The following is an 8,661-nucleotide window of genomic DNA, read 5'->3' as shown; positions in this document are numbered from 1 at the left end:
AAGGTGTGGCCTAATGCCGAGGGAGGGCCCACAATGTCCATGCCCCAATGTGAGAAGGGCCATGACATCACCGTATGATGCAGAGGCTCTGGTGGCTGGTGAATGAGGTTCGAGTGTATTTGGCACACTTGGCATCTCCTGGTGTATGCCAACAAATCTGTGACCATTAATGGCCAATAATACCCCAACCTACGTATCTGCTCATAGAGCTTGGGGCTCGATTGGTGTAGTTCGTAGATCCCGGCATGAACCTCTTCTAATAAATGCCCTACCCCCTTTAGGTCGACACATCTCAGAAGGATTATGTTGAAGGAACATCGGAAGTGAGCATCGCCTTCAAGAAGAGTGTACTTGGTGGACATTCGTCGTATATTGTTACGCTCAATGCGATCGACCGGTAGCCTATCGTGTTTAATAAAGTTGGTTATGGGTTCCCTCCAGTTCTCAACTTGCTCAATCTCGATGCATATCAGATCAAAGATCCCCACCTCTTGTTTCTTGGACTTATGGCCTTGGACCTGCTTTGCCCGTCTTTCAGCTTCGAGGGCATCCTCGACAGCGAGGAGTGCCCCGAATGGGTAAGGAGGGCATTCGGGAAAAATAATCCACTCATCGTCCCCATTTATCTCTTTAACCAACTCAATGTGCCTCCACTCTGCTACCCATAAAGGCGTAAGTTCTTTCGAGGAGACTTGGATAGTGGCACCGAGCTTGACAAGGGCATCAACCTGGGAATTCAACCTTCTGGGGATGTTCCCTATGGAAAGGTCATCGAGGTTCACCTTCAAGGTCTTAACAGTGTCATGATAGGGCTTGAGGCTGTCTTTTCTCACATTGTATATCCCTTCGAGCTGTCGTATCACCAACTCGGAATCACCAAAAATAGCTATCTATTCCAAGCCCACGTCTAAGGCAATCTTTAGTCCTATTATGAGCGCCCGATATTTAGCCTAATTGTGCGAGCGAATCTATGTGAGAGAGAAAGACAAGGGGATGATACCATCTTGAGGGGTCAAAAACAACACGCCGATACCACCTTGTTCAGACTGAAAGGACTCATCAAAATACATCTTCCAATCATAAGCTGGCTTGGTGCAAAACACCTCCTCATCAGGGAGATCACTCAACAAGGGAGATTCTGTCAGTAGGGGATGTGCTGCTAGGAAATCAGCCAAATCTTGGCCTTTGATGGCTTTCTGCAGTACACACATGATGTTGAATTCCATTAGTAATAGCGACCATTTTGCCAAGCGCCTCAATAGGCAAGGACGCGTCATGAGGAACTTGACAGGATCAGCTTTCGAGATGAGCTGGACTTCATGACCGAGCAAGTAATAATGGAGCATCTGGACTACAAAGATCAAAGCATCTTCTCAATTGGTGGGTAGTTCTTCTCAGCTCCCTGCATTCTACGATTGAGATAATATAGCTCAATTTCTTCCCTACTTCAATGATCCGAACGGCATCATTGTATAGCAGAAAACCCCTTTTGGAGTCAGGAAAGTTGTGGCATCTTCATCTTCTGGTGCCCTCATCATCTGATTATATCTTGAATACTCATCCGTGAAAGAAAAGATTTGACAATGGGTTGTAGAATCAATAAGAATTTCCATGAATGGTAGTGGGAAGTCATCCTTTGAGCAGGCAGCACTTAGACCACTAAAATCAATGCAGACCATGATTTGCATGTTCATCTTCTTAACCGGCACGACGTTGGCAAGCCATTTTGGGTACTTGACCTCTCAGATAAAGCCCGCTTCCCTGAGTCTACTCACTTCATCATCGATCTGCATTTCAAGATCCGGCCGGAACCTTCTCGATTTCTGCTTTACAGGCCTGAAGGATGGTCAATACCGAGCCGATGTACCGTGACTTGAGGATCAAGATCGGGCATCTCATGATAGTGCTAGGCGAAGACATCTCGGTTTGCTCACAGGAAGGAGATGCTTTTTCATCCAGTGACATGTTGACCGAAAAGAAAGTCGACCTTAAGTCGGTCTCATCTCCCAAGTTTATCTCCTCCAAATCATTGGTCGTTTCTTGTCCGCCTTCTTCCCACACTTCAGGGGCTTCTTGAACTTCTCCTTCATCGGCGGTTGGCGACCCTAAGGGTTCTTCATTAACCTCGAATACCCTGACCTCCGAGTAGGTACCCATGCTTTTGACATCTCCACCTCAAATTGGGCTTTGACAGTGTAGAGCTTGGTGGCTACTGCAATTGTTTACCTATCTGAGGAGGGGTCAGTTTCAAGGAGAGGGAATGCATAAGGTTGAGAGGGTGGATTCTGAAGGACTAGGGTAACTTGGGGAGAGCAGGGCTTAACGAGTGTAATGGGAGAGTTACGTGATTTTCTGATCATAGAGACAGCCACCACGTGATCCCTAGCTTTAGGATCACCATTTCGAAGTGCTCCTGGATCAGCCATGGGCTTTAGTGAGATGGTAGGTTGTGGGGCAGGCTTAGGTGGTCAAAAGCTATTCTGGGCCACCAATTGACTTTGTTGTATAGTCGGTATGGATTGGAGATGTTGTATGGATTGGGTAGGCAATGGTTGCGCAATTGGATTTGGTGCCGACTGGCCAGGTCGTGCAGTCGAGTCCAGTGTGGATTGTTTAGATTGGGTAGTAAGAGTATGTGTTGACGGAGTGGAGGTTGATGGAGGTCGAGGGTTTGAAGATGGTTTGGTGTGTGGAACCAATGGTGGTCCTAGGTATTTGAGGAGTGGTGGTGGATTGGTTGGGGTATTTGGGTATGGGATGAGTGGCAGACCAGGATACTTCAAGAGTCTTGGTTTCTGCATGAGCGGTCGTAACCTCCTCCCTGACCTTAGACCGATTTGGTCAGTGTTGGTCACTGGTTCAGAGATCTGCACCATATGACATGCTTCGTGAGAGTGGAAGCTTTTCCTGTCCAACTCTCCCAGTAGCTAGAAATCGAGCTTAAGAGGATGCTGGGATTTCTCAAGCTTAGGGTTCCTGTGTTGCTTGATAAGTTTCTCAGTAGTGGGAGAAGGCTTGTTGTTGGCTCTAGACGCCAAGGCGTCGGCGACTGTCAAGAGCCCAGCGGCTTGAGCCACCATATTTTTCAACTGTTTTCGATGCCGCCTGCTGATGTTGCAACTTTTCAGTTCTTTGTCAAGAGCCTCAAAGTCTGGGCATTCGAAATTTAGACCTGCAAAAGACGTGTTAGAAGAAGAAGAAGAAGAAGGGGTAGAAGGATCAGGGATAGAAAAAGAGGAAGGGAGAGAAATTTTAGGGTCATCACTCGAGTTGGACCGAACTAGGTAGCTTTTAACGTCATCAACAAATTTAGATCTGCACAAGGGATCTTTTAGGCCTTTACTCTACTTGGACCGTTCAGGGGTGCTTTTAGTGTCATCACCCTTATCGGACGTGCGTAGGAGATCTTTAAGGTCTTTACCCTATTTGGACTGTTGAGGCATGCTTTTAATGTCCTCACCCCTCACCCTTGTCGGACGTGTGCAACGGATCTTTAAGGTTTTACCTTGCCTGAACCGTTGAGGGGTGCTTTTAACGTCGTCACCTTTGTTGGACATGTGCAGGAGATCTTGAAGGTATTTACCCTCCTTCGACGATTGAGGGGTGATTTTAATGTCGTCACCCTTGTCGAACATGTGGGGAACCTGAGAGGAGGAATGCTTAGGAATGCCCTCTTGACAGGGCTGCGGGTCTTGGTTGTCGGAAGCGACTGACTTGGGGAAGAAATCTAGCAATGTCGATAGTGGAGGAATGGGCTCGAGGAACTACGCCTCAGTTGGGGGTTGCAGGGTTCTCCTCCTTCGACGAGCAGCCCTTGGTACTTGTCTTTTCTTACCCCATTTCATGGTCGGCGTAGGCTCACCGGGTTCACGAGGCTTTGTAGCTTGCCTTGTTTAGTGAACCACCTCCCTTCTCATGGATTTCATCCTATTCCACCCTTGATAGATTTTTTAGGATAGGGAAGTGGAGGGTTGGCCCGAACTAGAAAACCCAGGCAGCACGCCGTCACAGGAGGTCTATGTTTAAGTGACCTCTTGTGTTGGCAACTCAGAGTCTTGAGCATCATCTTTTGGGATGTGGGTGGTAAAGTATCCTCTTCAAACTTCCTCCGTCACTAAGGCTTTGAAGTCGAAGCACATAACCAAATCATGGCCACGTATCTGGTGGTATAGGCACCAGAGATGCTCGGTCCCTCGAGCAATGCATCTGGGCTATCTCGATAGCCGTGGTGCGATGACCTCTACTTGAATCATCATACAGAACATTGCCTGAAGAAGATCTGGTGGTAGTTCATCAAGATAATCCTTTCGCTCGTCTTCTTCTTGAACTATCACCATGTGGGATGCCTCAGCTGCCCCAAATGCTTTCTTGAGTCTTTTGAGTTGTATTTGCCCCTTTTGGATTAAGGCCTCAATGTGGTCTTTCAGAGTGAAGCACTCCTGAATAGGGTGCCCCAACATTCTGCGATAGGCATAGTAATTCCTGTGGGTGACAAGATCTGCTTCTTCTGGCTTCTTCATCTCAGGCAAAGAGATCATTTATTGTTCTAGCAACATCCAGAGTAGGGCCGGGACCCACTCCTTATCAAAGCTATAGACCTTGTTTCTCTTTTCTGCCCAATAGTCCTTTCCATAAAGGTTCGGAGGCAGAGGCACCCTATTGTAGGACTGGGGTTGTTGTTGACTTTCCTAAGGTGTCCCTTGAGTATTCATGGGTTTACCCCTTTGGAGAAATCCAGGGTTTGGGGAGAGGCCTTCTTGGATCAGATATGGTGACAGCGGCACTGATAATCCCTCTCTGCTGATTGCCCTGAGAATTGGGGCGAGCATTACCAGAGTTTTGGCTGTTTCCCTCGCTTGATGATTGCACTTGAGGCTCGCTATGATGCTTAAAGAGGCTTTCTATGTGGACTGCTTTAGAGATCAAATCTGATATAAAAGTAGGATTTGAAGCCTCGACATGCAGGGAGATCGTTGACCGCATGTTGCATACACATGTCTGAAAAGCATCAATCTCAAGCATAGGGGTCGTCTGGTGCGCAGCCAGGTCTCTCCATCTTACAATGAATTGATCAACCGGCTCATCAGCTTCCTGGGTCATTGTGAGAAGCTCAATGGCTTGCACTTCTCTTTCGACTTCGTAGAAGCACTTATAAAACAAGTGCTCCATCTCGTCCCAAGTTTGCACTGAGTTAGGGGGAAGCCCGGCATACCACTTGAACGCCGGCCCTTCGAGAGTTTCAATAAATTGATGGAAGAGAAGTCTCCCATCAGCAGCTGTCTCTTGACATGTCCAAATAAAACGAGTGATATGCTGGTGAGAGGAACTCATGCCATTAAAGACAGGGAGTCTCCCCTTCTGGTAATTAGGGGGAAATGGGAGCTGGTCAATGTAAGAGGGATAGGGCTTCCGGTACAGGGTTGTATTTTGCAAGCTCGGGATCAGTCTGCCCCACAAGCTATGGTGGACCATGGTGTCGATGTCAATCTGTGAGACTCGATGAGGGGAAGAGAGGCGATGAGAGCTTGGAGGAGGTGGCTGCCTTGGTGCTTCCCCAGCTGAATGGGGGAGCTGTGGAGAATTGGCCCCATGGTGAAATGAATTCTCAAGGGGCCAAACACTTTCAATCAATGCGAGCTTTTCCATTGCTCGGGCTATCATATTCACAAGCCAAATTAGGCGATCTTCCTGCTCGTCATTAGGTTGCTCGACGACCATCACGCTGACTCTCTCCTTGGGGAGGTCAGTCTCTTGTGCAGTCGAGATCTTATGTGCCCGTTGGACTGGGTGCAGTAGGTCGGTCAGCAGGGGTTCGACATGCCCCAAATGAGCTTGAGCCTTGTATGCAAACCGGGTGAGGACTGGTTCATGATGGTCTTAGGACCGCAGGGGCTACAGGGTTGGGTCATCTTCTATGACATTGACAACAATGCAGGATTCCAGCTTTCCCATCTCAGGCTCTACTACTTCCTGTAGTGGGTAGAAAGGGTTCTCGGCCAGGGGGTCCGCAAATTTACTTGTCGCGAACGTGCTGGGTCCTTCCCTCGGCATGATCGCATGCCTTTGTCATACTTGGATCTCAGGTTCTGGTATACTTCCCTTCAGAATCGAGACCGGGACTATGATTGTGAACGATCAGCCTTCTTCAAGCATGTCAGGGTCATCTCCATGAGGTGAGGCAAGGGATGCGGCCCAGGAACAACAGTCAGGTTGGGCTTCTGTCTTGGCTTAGGGAGATATGGCAGATGAAGGACCTCATCTGGAGTCTTTCCCCGAGCTCTTTTATGAGCTCCAAAGGCAAGACGAGTCTGAAGAGGGGACTACAAGAGGGTAATCTTAGGGAAGACATTCGAGTACCAAGTCTTGAGTGGTTCGACTGGAGGAGAAGGGTCGAACAGGGGAGGAGACGATGGCCAATGACCTTTCGGTTTGGTGCTTGGAAGAGTCTGTGGGGGTGGCACGTGTGCACCCCTTAAAGACAGATTCCGGATGACATGGGGGTCAATCCGGGCTCGAGTAGCAAGTCTGGCCTTAGGAGGTCGAGTACCGTGAGCATGTGTGCATGAGGGAATGGCCTTATGACCACCTCTCACGGAGTGCGCAGATATGTGCAAAGAGGGACGACAAGGGGGTCCTCTCTTATGTGCTTGGGTAGGCGCAGCAACAGGGCTGCCCCGAGCAATGCGATGCATATGCGAAAGGTGTACAAGGCAAAGTCCAAGAAGACCCGTACCCTGACAGTGGTTTGAGGCAGCCTGAGGGTTGCCCCTAGGTGTGGATCGACTGGATGGACCACGAGCTTTTGTGAGTGTGTGGGAGGTGGTGGCCTTATATCCTCCTCCTCGGTGTGTCGAGCCTCTTGTTACAGGGGCCCGATGTGGTAGAGAGTAGGAAGTGGCCTTACGGTAACCCTCAGGAGCAATGGCAGATGGACTGTCAGTTGTAGAAAAGGAAAGGACAACCTTTCGGCTGCCTCGAGCAGTGGGACCGGCAAGTCATTTGCTGGTAATAGGGTGCATGCAGTATGTGTTGGCTATTGTGCCACCCATGCAAGGTGCATTGGTGGAGGGTCCACCATTGCTAAGAGATGGGGAGTGAGGGACTTTTTAGTCCCTCCTCACACCAATCCAGGTGAAGACCTGGAAGTGTGACACTGGGTTAACACTCAAAAAAAAGGTCGAGAACGAGGTTTGTGGAACCTGTTCCTAAGGAAGACCCACTAGTGCGGGGATTAGAAAATCCTTGACTCGGATAAAGGGGTTGAACAACCCTGATGACTTGTTTGTGTGTTAGAAAGCAGGAATAAAAGAAAGGAAGGCCAAGCAAGAATGATCCGATGATGGGGTAGTGTATCCCCAGTGGAGTCGCCAAGCTGGTTAAGTACCTCAATCTCGCCCTCTAGATCGAGATGACCTGGTGGCATGTCTCCGGGTTCGCATCGAGCTCGAGACCGAAGATCACTCTATCGGGAACCATGTAAAGAGGACACGGACAGGAATTTGGTTATGACACGGAACTTATCTCACGTGGGTTCGTAACACGCTCGAGCTGCTCTCGTGGGCACCCTCTTAGATCACGAGGAATGCCCCCTGGCTTGAGGTCGGTTCGGAATCTCCTCCCTTGACTTGTTTCTTGCTTCTTGCATCCATACAAACACAACACATTAAAGGTACAAACAAGTGGGTCAGAAGATCCCACCTTGTCTTTGGGTGAATGCATACAAGTGTGTATAGTCAAAGGGAAAATGGGGGAATGGTGCCATTGAGTCCGCGTCAATTGGACAGCCTTTCGGCATCTTCTTGACAGGGGACTCATGACAGCATTCCTTAGTAGAGAATGAGAGGAAGGGGGTGAGACAGATAGAATGAGAGAGGGAAGAAAAGAGATAAGAGACAGAAAGAGAAGAGAATAGAGAGAGAAAAGAGAAACGAAGACTAGTTTGGCTTTCAGCAAGTTCTTCAGAAAGAGAGAGGAAAAGAAGAGAGATAAAAGAGAAACGAAGGCTAGTTTGGTTTTCACCTAGTCCTTCAGAGAATAGAAGAAAAGAGAAAAAAATGAAAGAGAGAAAGGAGAGACGAATGCTAGTTTAGTTTCACCTAGTCCTTCAAAGAGGGAGAAGAGAGAGGGTGAAATAAGAGAGAGAGTGGAAGAGAAAAGAATGAAAAGAAAGAAGGAAGAGAGAAGAAGAGAAGAGAGAAGAGAAAGAGGAAGAAAGAGAAAAGAAGAGAGAGAAGAATGAAGAAAGAGAAGAGAGAGAAATGTTGGGGATGGCGGGTAGACCCTATCGTCTCAAGGGGAAGAGAGAGAAAAGAGAGAAGATGAAGAGAGGTTGGGGACGGCAGGTAAGCCCTCCCAGCCCGGAGGAGTGAGAGAGTTTGAGATGGCAATAGTCCCTACCATCTCAGAGAGGTGAGAGAAGAAAATGAAATGAGGGAAGAAGAAGTTTGGGACGGCGGGTAAGACTATCATGCTAGAGATGGAAGAGAAGGAAGAGAAAGTTTGGGACGGTGAATAAGACTGTCGTCCCAAAGATGAGAAAGAGAGAGAAATTTTGGCACGATGGGTAAGACTTCTATACCAAATATAAGAAAGATGAGAGAGAAAATTTGGGAAGAAAGACAGCGGTGGCAGCTGAGCCCGCCACTCGGGAAAGGGCTCAAC

This window comes from Amborella trichopoda, chromosome 10 (assembly GCF_054954075.1).
Source record: "Amborella trichopoda isolate Santa Cruz 75 chromosome 10, AtrichopodaSantaCruz75HAP2 v2.0, whole genome shotgun sequence".
Classification (NCBI taxonomy): domain Eukaryota; kingdom Viridiplantae; phylum Streptophyta; class Magnoliopsida; order Amborellales; family Amborellaceae; genus Amborella; species Amborella trichopoda.
The sequence above is the reverse complement of the archived record's forward strand: the minus strand, read 5'-3'. Positions refer to the sequence as shown.